Source organism: Sphaeramia orbicularis, chromosome 12 (genome assembly GCF_902148855.1).
Source record: "Sphaeramia orbicularis chromosome 12, fSphaOr1.1, whole genome shotgun sequence".
NCBI lineage: Eukaryota > Metazoa > Chordata > Actinopteri > Kurtiformes > Apogonidae > Sphaeramia > Sphaeramia orbicularis.
Window position 1 is genome coordinate 66,675,183 of NC_043968.1, and position 14,930 is coordinate 66,690,112.

Genomic DNA, 14,930 nt, shown 5'->3' on the forward strand with positions numbered 1-14,930 from the left:
CAAATTTTCTATGGGGTTGAGGTCTGGAGACTGGCTAAGCCACTCCAGGACCTTGAAATGCTTTTTATGGAGCCACTCCTTCGTTGCCCAAGCGGTGGGTTTGGGATGATTGTCATGCTGGAAGACCCAGCCACGTTCCATCTTCAATGCTCTCGCTGATGGAAGGTGGTTTTGGCTTAAAATCTCACGATACATGGTCCCGTTCATTCTTCCTTTAACACGGATCAGTCGTCCTGTCCCCTTTGCAGAAAAACAGCCCCAAAGCATGAGGTCTCCACCCCCATGCTTCACAGTAGGTATGGTGCTCTTGGGATGCAACTCGGCATTCTTCTTCCTCCAAACACGACGAGTTGGGTTTTTACCAAAAAGTACTATTTTGGTTTCATCTGACTACATGATATTCTGCTAGTCCTCTTCTGGATCATCCATATGCTCTCTGGCAAACTTCAGACAGGCCTGGACATGTACTGGCTTAAGCAGGGGGACACGCCTGGCGCCGCAGGATTTGAGTCCCTCTCGGCGTAGTGTGTTACTGATGGTAGCCTTTGTTACTTTGGTCCCAGCTCTCTGCAGGTCATTCATCAGGTCCCTCTGTGTAGTTCTGGGATTTTTGCTCACCATTCTCATGATCATTTTGACCCCACGGGATGAGATCTTGTGTGGGGCCCCAGATCGAGGGAGATTATCAATGGTCTTGTATGTCTTCCATTTTTTTTTTTACAATTGCTCCCACAGTTGATTTATTCACACCAACCTGCTTGCCTATTGTAGATTCACTCTTCCCAGCCAGGTGCAGGTCTACAATTTTCCTCCTGGTGTCCTTGAACAGCTCTTTGGTCTTGGCCATGGTTGAGTTTGGAGTCTGACTGTTTGAGGCTGTGGACAGGTGTCGTTTATGCAGATAACGAGTTCAAACAGGTGCCATTAATACAGGTAACGAGTGGAGGACAGAAGAGCTTCTTAAAGAAGAAGTTACAGGTGAGAGCCAGAAATCTTGCTTGTTTGTGGGTGACCAAATACTTATTTTCCACCACAATTTACAAATAAATTCTTTAAAAATCCTACAATGTGATTTCCTGGATTTTTTTTCTCATTTTGTCACTCATAGTTGAAGTGGACCTCTGATGAAAATGACAGACCTCTCTCATCTTTCTAAGTAGGAGAACTTGCAAAATCAGTGGCTGACTACTTTTTTGCCCCACTGTGTATGTGTGTGTGTATGTATATACAGGGTGTCCCATAACTCTCCATACATAGGAAAAATAAACGTTTCTTGACATAAACCATTTTTATTTATATAATATGCTCTATATGACTGCCATTTTGTCGGGAACACATTTCAATGCGTGTCCTCCACTGCTGAAGAACTATAAAGAAATACATGTTAGAACCATATGGAATGTATTATGTCTCCTATGTATGGAGACTTATAGGACACCCTGTATATATATATATATATATATATATATATATATATACACACACACACATACTTGTGGGTTTTTCAGGGCCAATACCGATTATTAGCAGTTAGAGGAGGCCGATAACCGATATTTGGAGTCAATATTCATTTGCAGTAAAAGTGTAAAAATTGGCGTGAAAATTTTTGAGTAATGCAAACACTGAATTTTTTTTAAATGCCTAAAGCATGTTTATTTAATCAACCAAATAGAAAATAATAGCTCCAGAAGTGCATGAATTTCCTAGACTCAGACGCATCTCTTATAAAGTTGAATAAAAGCTTAAATAAATAGCTCCCTTAAATTTTTCCACAGTAAATAAAGTAAAATTTAAAAATAATTAAAACCGCAAACAGTGTTAAGGTCCTCGCCCTCCCACGCAACCACCTCCCCACATGACCGCTGACGCTACTGACAGCGAGAAGACACCGTATCGTGGGCTCAATCCGACATTCTGCGAGATACACAAAGTGTTATACTTCTGACAACGGCCGCTTAATCGCGAGCTCGTCACAGCCACACCCAACATTTGATCAAAAATGTAGGTGATAACTTTTGATCACATGTGTGTAGGTGATTTTCACCCAGTTTGGTCCAAATTGGATGTAAACCCTAGGAGGAGATGATGAAAGTATGAGGGGTGGGATTTTAGAGGTCCACACTTCCACCCAATATAGCCGACTTCCTGTTACGTTTAAGGCGGGGCCATAATGTAATTTTTTACTTGTCCTACCATAGGCTATGTCTGTACCAAGTTTCATGTTTGTACGATGAAAAAAATTTGGGGAGGGCTCCCATCCACGTAATGTATTTTGATTTTTGAGGGGGTGTTACTGAGTCATTTTGCGATATTTTTTCTTGGCGACTTCAAATTTTAAAAAAATTTCGCCAGGCTTGAATTTTTGGTCAAATAAAATTGACTTTTCGTTAACTTTCAGGGAGTCAAATTTGCGTTCAAAGTGGCGAGAGAATAATAAAAATTTAAACCGCAAGCGGTGTTAAGGCCCTCGCCCTCCCGCGCAACCACCTCCCCATGTAACCGATGAGGCCACCGACAGCGAGGGGAGACCATATCATGGGCTCAATCCGAGATTCTGCGGGATAAGCACAGTTTTATACTTTTGAATATGACCGCTTCATCACAGGCTTGTCACAGTCATGCCCAACATTTGATCAAAAATGTAGGTGATAACTTTTGATCACACATGTGTGTAGGTGATTTTCACCAAGTTTGGTCCAAATTGGCTGTAAACCGTAGCAGGAGATGATGAAAGTATGAGGGGTGGGATTCTGAGAAAAACCCATTCATTTCTATGGTACAGTTTTGGTGTTGTCATGGCAACACGATAGTAAATAGGGGTGTGTCCTCATTGGCTTTTTGGTTCAGTTTGGCGTGAGGGATGTGTGTGCCAAATTTCTTTTTCCTATGTCAAAAAAAAAATGTTTCACTCCCATTCAAAAACTGTAGGGGGCGTCAGAGAGCCATTTTATGATCCAACTATACGAGTTACATATCATCGCGTTCAGGTTGTCATTTCACACAAATGTTAAATTGGGTCCAACTCAATCTGACACTGTATGTGTGAGATAGCCACACTTTTATACTTCTAAAAATGGCCGCTTAATTGTGAGGTCGTCACAGCCATGCCCAACATCTGATCAAAAATGTAGGTGATACGTGTGTGTGTGTGTGTGTGTGTGTGTGTGTGTGTATACATATATATATATATATATATATATATATATATATATACCTATATATATATATTTATATTTATTTATTAGGTCTGTAATGGTACACAAAATTTTCGGTTCGGTACGTTTTTGGTTTTGAAAGCCACGGTTCGTTTTTTGTCAGTTCGGTACGGGAAGAAAGAAAACCCCTCAAAATGTCTTTAATACATTTATGAATTTTTGAAAAATTTTCCCCCAATTTTTGGACACAATAGAATATAGAAAAACAGGAATGTAATTCTGCTGCTATAAATCAAATAGAAAATAAAATGAATTATTAATATTACTAAATGTATTTTAAACATTAGTATTGCATTTTTCCCTGACAGGTAGTTTTGAACAAACAGCAAAAATCAAATCACAGTTCTGTCAGTTCACATTCTGCATAAAAATACCAAAAAAATTCCACATGAAGTGCAACATTAACAAGAGGACAAACTGGTATTCTCTTTACACAAACTGAAGAGCAACATTGACAACAAAAAATTAACCAAATTATTTATTTTAGGACAGATAGACTGTTTAGGCCACTTTGTGTACATGCGCGCGCAGGGTGCGATTTTTCAGGGGGATGTTTTTGGGGTTTTTTTTTCTTTTTTTTGGTCAGACCCGGGGGGGGGTCCATAACTAACGTAACTGAAATGAAAGTGAAACTTTATATACTTTAAACGTCCAACTCCCGGTTCTATTCCTCTGTTATACAGCGTGTGAGAGAGAGCGAGAGAGACAGAGACAGAGCTAGTGTAAGTGTTTCAGAACTACCGTAGTTCATAGGCGGTAAACAACATCCATCTTATTAACGTCTCTTTCCCCGTTGTTGTCTTTCACCAGGACCTGAACTGATCCCAAGTGGGACTGTAATGATGACGGAGGGTCTCCAGTGTCTTCCTTCCAGGTTCACATCATATTTGTTGTTGTTCTTTTTTTTTTTTTTTTTTTTTACCTTAAATCAGCTGCTATTTCGTATTTCAGGTCAATGTGCGTTTCGTTCCTTTTTCTTTTTCTCAATGTACTGTGCCGTTTCAGTACATGTAGCGTTACAGGCCTAATACTTATTTATTTATATATATATATATATATATATATATATATATATATATATATATACACATACACACACACACACATATATATATACACACACACATAGATAGATAGATAGATAGATAGATAGATAGATAGATAGATAGATAGATAGATAGATAGATAGATAGATAGATAGATAGATAGATAGATAGATAGATAGAGATATATAATTTTCCCCTGCAAACATGTAAACAAACCCTTAAACAAAAAAGAAAACAATACATCATTTGGTGACACTATAAACACCCATTTAAATACAGAGATGTACCTCATTATAGTTTCGCTAAGCTGTGTATGATATTTGCCCTATCTGAGTGGTGTAGTATGTGCAGAAATGGTTCATGAGTGTGTGAGAGAAATCTGGTGCCATTTCACTGAGTCGAAGCAAAGTTATTGCATTTTAAACATGTAGAACTTTTCCGATTAGCATTTTGCAGATGGTCCCTAAGCTTGCGCTCACTAACTGGCTCACATTCAAGGCGACGCAATCTACCGATCGTTAAAGACCATTTGTTTGGATGAAAATGGGGTAGTAGTAGCCTCTCTGTGTTACCAAAGCTGCATAGAGCCGTGATTTGTGTCTCAATGATTATTGACCGATGATCTATTGAGCTGCGAATCTGTGAATCTCTTGTTAACTTTACCACAATGAGTGTTTGCATTCTTCACATTGGCTACATGTATCTCCATATTGTATTGAAGGCCCTGAACCCAAACAGTTCACACCCTACCTGCCTAATTTTGGGAATTCTATTCATAATCCTGAGCAAACTTACTCATCATGGATTAAAAATGTGTTGTTGGCTTGATCTTAAAGGATGAATGTCACAGAAAGATTAGGCTGGCCAGCATCATAAATATTCTGGGAAATCTTAGCTACATTTATGTCACTGACCCTGGTGAAATTGGGTCAACTGACCAGCTCCATCCAATTTCTGAGAAGTCTCTACTACAGGCATCAATCTGAGCCAGTTCTGGGAAATCTGTCATTATTCTACCTGAGCCATCATGCAGTTTCACAACCTAGTTCAAATATCTCAAGTATTATCATAACTTGTGCAATAATCAATGCCATTATACTGTTAAAAATGCCATTTACACCTACGTTTGTATACAATTTGAAGAAAATATAGTCATGCAGTTAAAAAAATATTAAAAATAGAACCAGTTCTTTCCCAAAGCTAAAATTTTGTCCACAACATCTTGAAACATATATGAAGACATGGTAAAATTTCAAAATTTTCATTAACTGGCCACATGGTAATTTGGGTGCTAAAATAAAGAGTATTTCTGTGAAAAATTCAAATCGACCCATTTTATTCATTGCCTCACAGCAACACTTTTCATTGAAATGTATTCTTTTTGCAGTATATTGTTGCATCTTGACCATAAGAATCCATGCAAAAAAAATTAGGTCTCTACATTCATCCATTATGGCACAGTGCAAGCCTGAAGAGAGAGGACATTTTGAAGAATTAGCCTTTTCGCCTGATTTCAAGGCCTCATGGACCAAACATGAAGACACCTACAATTATTTTGATGCAAAATATAATCTTTTCAGGGGGATTTCACCCCAGACAGTAAGTTTCAGCAATGTGGCTTGAATACCTAAGGAGATAAAGCGCCTCAAAGTTGGCCGAAAAGCAAATTTGCAAAATAAAAATAAAAAAATTTTAAAAAACATTAATTTTCAAAGGGCTGTATCGCCTAAACTATAACAGATATGACATTAAAATTTTGGATGTGCTCGTTTATCTGGTAGGTGAACAAGTGTGATTTTTTTCAGAATTTTCCGAGGGGGTCATGTGGGGCACTTTCTGAAATCTGATTGATTTGGGATGGAATGACCCCCAAGAGAGATTTAAAGGGGTTGTATTTTGCTAAACCCGCTTTTATTAGTCTTTGGTACATTTATTTCTGTATTTGGGGATCCTAATAGTTCAACAAGTTTGAACTTGAACCCTCCAGGTGCTGCAAAGCTATCTTTACATTCATTTTGGCAAATATCAAGTGGATTTCTACAACCCGTTTTAATTCCTGCTTAATTTGTTACGTCTATAACTAGTTACATCACAACATTTACACATTTACAAGGTCAAGACTTCCGATGAACATTTCTACGAGTATGCCATAATTGTGTGTCAGCAGCAGCGGTTGTAGTCCATACTGAAAATATGTCCAAACTTCGAGCTGATTACTTAAAATGTTCAGCTTTTGGGTGCGTTAACAAACACAAGTGGCTGAACGGGACAGAGCAGGACGGTCAACAACCTAGAGGGGGTGGGGTATGAAGTGGCTCATTTGCATTTAAAGGGCCAGCGCTCAAAACAACCTTTCTTGTGTCACTACTCAGAAATAGGGTTGAAGATGGGCCTGTGGAGTTTAATTAATAAAGAATTCAGACCCAAGCATCGCATTTACAGTTTATGTAGACCACAGGGAAATGTTTTAAAATGCTTAATTCCATTTTAAAAAAGCTAAATATCACTACTTTTATGCTAATGATGAAATCTCATTGGTCAAAATCTCATTTGATGTACTCTGTGCTGTATGTACACTGTGCTGTCAAATGACAAAGAAATCTGTAATCTCATTGGCTACTGCTGGTTTCTGCTAAAGTGATTCAGTATCAGTTTTTCACCAAATTGGGTGACTCCATACAAAAAGGAAATCATCTGTACCACTGGAAATAACTGACTACCAACAAACATGAACCAGAACAACAAGGATCCAAGACAAAAACCCACACAAGTAGTTTATTGTCACTACAGTCACTATACAGCAACATAAAACTGAGCAGAGCTAGACACAACGAAAAACCATAGCCTAAGTAGTATTCACTGCAGTGCAGAGGTACTCTACAGCACCAAGACAAAGTTAGCTTGCAAGGTGTTTTGTTGTAATGGTTTAACAGCAGCACTAGTTAACTCCAGTTCATTTAGAGGGCAGTGGACACTCTGTGTCAACAGTGAAGCACTTACAAATAAGCAGGAACACCTCCATCACAGGCAGTGATGGGGCCCTGACACCTATGTGATACCAAGGGAGGCTGCATTGTTCGCACTCCACACACCTAACTGAAAAAGCATGCTAGAATAGCCTTAAGATTTCCCACACAGTATCACCAATAGCAGGACCGCAGGTTTTTGGTTTTGCAATTCTCTCTCTCTCTAGACATGCATGTGAGTGTGCAGTGCGGGGAAGCCCCGCTCCTCAGTGAGAGACAGCGGACAGAGACAAGAGTGTCTGCCTGCAACCCGCACCGGCCCATATCCGCATACATTAGACCCACAATCTGACCCATAATTAAACGCATTGTCCACACAATGACTCACTTTTAAGGGCTTTATTTTTGGCTAAACCGGACACCATCAATAAGTCTCTAATATGTGCTGCTCAATGCTGTCTGAGGATGGATATAAAAAGAGGTCAGGGGTTTTTCTAGAAAAATTAGTAAGAGGGAGCACAAGTAGGCAAGGGAGCGAAGTGACCAAGCAGGGGGATGGTGCGGAAGGGGGGGGTTTCCTTTTTGAAAAATTGAGGTAAAAATGGAACATTCTGAGGCGATCTGAGAGGGATATTGTAACTCTAGTGGCCCTCCTGCAATTTTTTAAAGCAACCAATTAGGGCTGCAGCTATTGAATATTTTCGTATTCGAGTATTCTACTGAAAATTCCTTCGATTAATCGAGTAATTGGATAAAACTGATTTTTGCTTGGTTAAAGAGCAATTATAAATACACAAGAGGAAATAAGGTATCTTACTTAATAATGAAGGACCAATTGGTTTCTTTTTTTATAATTAACAGTTTTATTGTTACATTCATATTGTGCATATGCAACAAAATGTATTTTCTTGACTAGAAACATTTTCAGAGAGGCAACTGCTTGCAAATACAGATAAAAATAAATAAAATTTATTTACGTTCAACTTAGTATTTCTTGTAAGTATCAAACATATATGGCATTAATAAATTTTTAAAAAGGCATAAGCATTGCCTTTTTGATGTGCAACTTAACTTTGGCAGCTGTAAGTTTCAGAATTTTCAATTTAGACCTAACAGGAATGTGTTGCAGCATATAAGAGGCAAGAACATCTGAATGGGAACTTGGAATGAGTCCATGCATGAACACTTTTACACATTTCTGCTATATTCAGGAGAATCAAGGCAATGGCCCCTCCACCTTATCTGTCTGTCTCATAACCTACAACCCCCCCACACACACGCGCGCGCACACACGTGTGTCCAGTTAATGGATGATTCACTTCATTTTAGCGAAAAGTAGTTGGATTTTGCCAAAATTTGGCCATGACAAGGTTAGAAAAAGCTTTCAGCAAGCCATGCACCATTTTGGTTGTGCTTTTGGGAAATTAACCGTGCAAATCATGACTCGCTGCCTAAATCTATGCTTGTGAAAATCGTAATAAACTAGCCACACATTCGACAGCCATAATTAACAGAAACCTAGCCCTCCGAAGGTCTAACGTTATGTTAGTAAGGTATACTGACGTTAATCTCATTGATTTGCACTACGTTAATTCTATTTTATCTCGGGTCCTCCGCTCCATTCTGGGTGTTTTATGAGAAGATGCTCCATTGGAGATGTGATGTTGTCTTATGGAAGGGCAGTGTTACAACGGATACATGACACAGTGTTCACCTTGGTGTTTCACTCTGAAATGCTTCCACACTCATGACATTTTCTGTCTTTTTTATTGTGTTTTTTTGTCTTTCGTCATCATTGCTGTATTGACTCGCCTGTCTACGCTCGCTTCTTCTATCTTCCTGCTGCTTCACCCAAACACTTCCACGTCCCCTGTCATCTTCTTTTGCGTGAGTAACATATGTTGTGACACATCAAATAGTCCATGCGAAATGCTGTGCTTTGAGCTTTACAATTAAATAAGCAATTCTTTGAGGCAGAGAATATTCCTCGATCATTTTTTTGTAATCGAGGTACTCGAATTACTCGAGGAATTTTTTCACCCCTACAACCAATCGAAGAGTAACTTATTCTTCTGTTAGAAGTGTAATAATGTTGTAAATTTCGGTAAGGGGGCACTAGTCGAAAGTATGAGGGCGCAGCACCCCTGTTCCCTGGTTGGGAAAAACCCTTGGAGGTGAAACTCACGTCACAATAAAACAAATCAGCCAAGGATCAACCACGGTCAAATTACATGATCATCATCATTAAATGTCCTGCAAATTATTTTCAACTATGAATCTTCTTTTACTTTGTCACTTCCTTGCCCGCTACCCGCCCGCATTTCATTTAATTCTACATGTGCCTGTACCCGTAAAAACCCTTTTTTTTAACCCACCTGACCCGGTGCTGGACTATGATACACATACAATACCATGACACAATATTACAAGGAAATGCATACGGTAGATAGATGTTTTCTTTACACACAAAACATGTACTGAAACCATGGCCCAAGAACCAAGGGCTACCTGTACCGTTACACCCCTAAACACCAATACAAAAAGAGCCCACACACAAATTGGCTGCTTCAACACCCTGAAAATGTTTTTTTTTTCTTTTTAGAACTGCACATATCTGTTTCTATATAAATTATCTGATTGTGACATTAATAGAGTTACTTATGATTAAATATACCACAAAATTAATTTTGTAATGTCATCTCTTCTTGACATCCCAGCTATTTTACAGTTATGCTAAAGGGATGCTGTTAATTCATTAGGAAGATCCTGCCATGCAATACAATATATTCATTCATTTTCTGAAGCTGCTTTATTCTCACTAGGGTCACAGGGGTCTCTTGGAGTCTATCCCAGCTACATAGGGGCAAAGGCGGGGTACACCCTGGACAAGTTGCCAGTTCATTGCAAGGCTGACATATAGAGACAAACAACCACTCTCACATTCACACCTATGGGCAATTTAGATTAACCAATTAACCTACTTTGGATGGTGGGAGGAAACCGGAGTACCCAGAGAGAACCCACGCAGACATGGGGAGAACATGCATTCTTGCTGTGAGGCATGAGTGCTAATCACTGCACCGCCGTGTCGCCCAGCAATACATTATACTTCATATTTAATCAGACTCATTTTTCTGTGGCTTTAATATGAAGTGTTAATTCTGTTGATGGTGTGTCTGCATAGACAATAGGGGTGTGCCATCTAAGACACCTCACGATTCAATTTGATTACAGTTCAGGGTGCTACGATTCAATTAATTAACTATTATCACGATAATAACAATAATTACAATTATAATTTTCGATGCATCTTTCTCTCCAGTCAGGATTTTTTTCTCCCTCTGTGGTTACTTAATACTTTTAAACAAGCTATATTTGTCAGTATCTATTAAGTCAAGTAATCAAACAAATTTGCCTCCATCTTTTATTTGTGTCAAACCACTAAATGATCCAACATATTTTCCACCAGGGAACCAAAAGGAAAAAGGTAGCAGTGGCATACAGTGTTTCTGCTGGTAAGGTTTTGCCATGGCCCAGCACCACGGCAAAATCCTTGCTGCCCCACCATATATTTCATAAAAATAAAATCATCACCGTCACATTAGAGTTATTATACATATGTATAATATATAATAGGCCAGGACAAATGTCCTGTCCCCTCAAATGAAAGTTTGCAAAGCTTCAGGAGGTAGGGAAAAGATAACTGAGTGTAAAGTTTCACTTCTGCAGGGGGCATGGAACGGACTGCCCCGTAACCCCATAGTATTATAAGTAGAACGGAATCCTAAACGCAAGTGTTTACAGACTGAAACGCATCCGCGTGCATCCCCCGGCCGAACTGTGCGTGTACGGCCAAGCCCCCCCCCCCCTCCCCCCAATTACACACCGCCACACCAACTGCAAAAGCTGCTCTTATTCACAAATAAAGATTTCCAGTTACCTGCAAAACATTTGCTGTATCAAAAGCAATACTTTTCAAAAATATATATTTCTCTATCAACAGTACAAAATAAAGCTTTGGTGGAATGAAGTCCACATTTTTTTAGGAAAACAAAGTGTTTTTAGAAATAAATAAGACTTATTTCAGTCAAAAGTGGTTTTCACAGATTTCTGTACTAGTCCAATAATAATAATAATAATAATAATAATAATAATAATAATAACAACTTATTTAGTTTTTCTGGCCCCTCAAAAGCTCCCTGGGACCCCACTCAAACTCTCAGACCCTCCCTACACACATGCTTCTGTAGAAAACTGTATAGAACAGCTAATTCAAACCAAGTAACACAAAAGCTATCTTATTCAGTCATAATAAATTATATGATCCAAACAAAATCCTCAATGAGCAGCATAAATTCCATGACAAACTTAAGTTTTCGCAATCCACAATCAAAGCATGCATCACATGTTGGCGCTATCCTACATGCTTGCCTCAGTGATTCCACTACTTTGGTTCTGGTCTCATTGTACAGTTCGGGAACTGCTTTCTGGGCAAAATACTTTCGGTTCAGAAGTTTGTATCTGGGCTCCAGCGTCCCCATTACAGCACGACAGCCCTGCATCCAAACGCTACCTTTTAAACCCGTTGGGTTAATCTCATGCTCTGTAATGAATCTGATTATCAATGTATTGGCACACCCCTAATAGACAAGTTGCCTCATGTTAGGCTACACCTATTCTAAGGTCTGCAGTATAGTGAAAACAGTTTTGCAGTAAAAGAGGTTTCTTGGAAACTTTAATCAGTGTGTCACATCAGAGCCTGTCAGTTGTGTTATGCCCTTACTTCTGCATCTGCAGTTCAGTGACTATATCTGATTGTCCAGATTAATGCTAACACAGCGAAAACCAACACAAATACAGCAACAGAGAGAAAAGAATAAAGTATCAGGGATGAAAAAACAGGCAGATAAAACGACGAGATGTTAAGTTGCATAAGGAAATGGAATAAGTGGGTGAAATGGAGCAGACAGGAGACAAAAATCTGTTAGACAGGAAGTAAATATGCATGAAAATGTGATGCCAGAGACACAGTAGTCAGTTTCATGATATACATAAACAACTGATATCTTGCAATGAAGTAACACTTTGTAACCACCTGAATACCCCCAGTGTGAAGACCCACTTCCCCCATATAAAGCTGGAGGTGGCCACCTCCTAATTATCTATGCAGGGAAAACTGTGACCTCTACAGATTAACACAAGGGAAAACATAATAAATATATAATTATATTGCTGCAGATAGGTTCTCTAAAATTATTATTTAATCATACATTACATTATCTACTAGGTAGCTATAATTCAGTAAGATAACAGATATTAAGTGATGACTATTATCCACTTTCATCAGTGTAACTTTTGTCAGTTGCCTTTGAAACTGAAGTATGTTGTTTTCCTTACTCAACTCTCTTACAACTGGCAAGCTCCGTCTTTATTTAATGACAGGAGTTAATGTAAAAACTCCTTAAGTAATATGAACCATGCATGACTAACGCAACTGAAGTTACGTCAGTCGTGCTACACAAACTGATTTTTTCAAAGTAAAACAGACCACAAATTAGTCATAAACATTATCCATCACAAATCCAGCATAACGTTTGCCTGCTTTCTGCCACATGACCCTCATGTGGCATCTCTAGCTCCAGTGTACCGAATTTCAGTGCTCTGGAAATCAGAGCAAGAAAAAATACTTAGCTAGGATGTGTTGATCCCTGTTTTTTGTTTTTATGTGAACATTGTTTAGAAAAGGAAGACAAGTCAACAGCATGTGACTAGACTGCAGCCTCAGCACTTTAATCTCCAACACACAGGGATTTTTTCACCAGACAAATACTCTCTTTTCATCTTCTTTTCCCATAAGGACAGGGATGCATGGCTTTAGAATAATTCAAATCTGAGCCATCAGGAAATCATGACACATATAGTCACAAGTGCCTCCATACTATTCAGGCCCACTATTGGTATCATGTGACCCCTTCCCAGGTACAAACATATTATGAGATTATCGCTACTGTCCAAAGCTAAAACTAACACAATGCATGTACATTATTTTATGATGGTTTGTAACAATTTGAAAAGGAGAATTTAGTCAACACATAAGTACAACAACGAACAGCACCGTTGATGTTTAGCTTCCAATTAGGCGTGCTTGTACGCTGATAAATGAAATGATGTAGCATTTTAGGGTAGCTAAAGAGCGTATTTGTGCAAATTGGCAACCTATGAAGCTATAACCGGAACTTTCTTATAAATATGCTCTTCTAAATTAACGACTTCGCTCCTTTAAAAAAAAAAAGCCAGGGAGACAACGATTGTTGACTCTAACATCCGACCAAGTGTAATGCTGCACCAACAATACAGGTGCTTATTTTACGATTCAACTGTACTATACAAGACAACAGAATGAAACGAGATCTTCAGTATACATCCACATGCAAAAACAAAAATATCTAGGTTAACGCAGATGCCGTTGACTCCTTAATTTGACACTGTGACGTTATATCTGCTATCCGAAGACGGAAACTAGCTTAAGCTAGCTGAACAACCGGCAAAGTGACAGCGACAGTCTGGTTATTTTTCTAATGTTTATCCGTGATAAAAGCTACCACGGAATATGAGCATTAGAGGAAATGACGCCTGGAATTTAGTCGGTTTGCAATGTAGATTATCTGGTCTGATAACTATCACGGCCCTAAGTTAGCAGTTTTGACAGCTAAGTTAGCCATAGCTGATTACCTCTTGCTTGCTGACAGCTATGGATGTAGTCACACTGGAAAGAAATCACACAGCGGTTAGCTAACGTTCGATGATAGCGGGCGTTTGTCATTTCATTGTATTATCCCACCCACTACCTCTATGATAAAATATACCCGGTGTTGTGAAGAAAACTGGTAGCCTCAGGTTTATTTCACAAAACGCACCAGACGTTAACTAACGACAGCTAACGATAGCTTTAGCACGCTAGCTGAGAGGCTTAGATTATGAAGTTACTTAGCTGGCTTCACTACAGATATTTTATAATCACTGCACAATCATTGCCCTTTACCATATTACTCAAAGATATTTTAAGGTATGATACTTTATATTACTGGAGGCTACAGACGTGCACGAACCTACTATTAGCCAGTTTCGATAGCTTCTCAATTAGCTAACCGCTGGCAAACCCTGGCTGTGTGAACTGGTAAATATGTTGAACGTTCCTGTCTTAATATCACTAATCCAGTACATGTGTATGAATGTGTTCAAGTATTCTCCTTTTACTGTTCTTACCTCGATGTAAAGTCTTTTAAGTTTTGTGTGCTTGAGCTGTTCTGAAGAGGTATGCAGGTTATCCTGGCTCAAGTATGATCTGCCTATCCAAGATGGCTGCTCAAGGCACAGGGTTTCCTCCACTGTCTACAATGGGCTTCTGGGACAAAGAGCATCAAATGCAGCGATTTGCGGCTTATGCATCCATTGTGTGCGCTGTTTGGTGGAGAGCAGCCTCACCTGCAGAAGGTGTGATCATATTACTGATATACAATTTAATCGTGGGCTGTATCAGATTTCAGACACTGAAACCAAGACAAAAGGATGTGTCTAGAGATAATATACTTGTTTCACTGATTTTCTACTCTGCTGTATAATTTTCTTATCCCTTAGCACATGTCCATACTAATCTATATATTGGTAAAATTGGAGGTTTAATGTGTCATTGTCATCAGTAA

General features: G+C 38.9%; 1 protein-coding gene across 1 annotated transcript in view; it reads right to left on the reverse strand.

The window, feature by feature from the left end:
• The window catches only part of rab14l (RAB14, member RAS oncogene family, like), a 55,782-nt gene extending 41,176 nt beyond the window's left edge, over positions 1-14,606 (reverse strand). Inside the window, exon 1 of the mRNA XM_030148862.1 lies at positions 14,494-14,606. The gene's annotated coding sequence lies outside the window, so the exon portion shown is untranslated. The remainder of the gene's footprint in view (positions 1-14,493) is intronic.
• Positions 14,607-14,930: the final 324 nt, after the last annotated feature.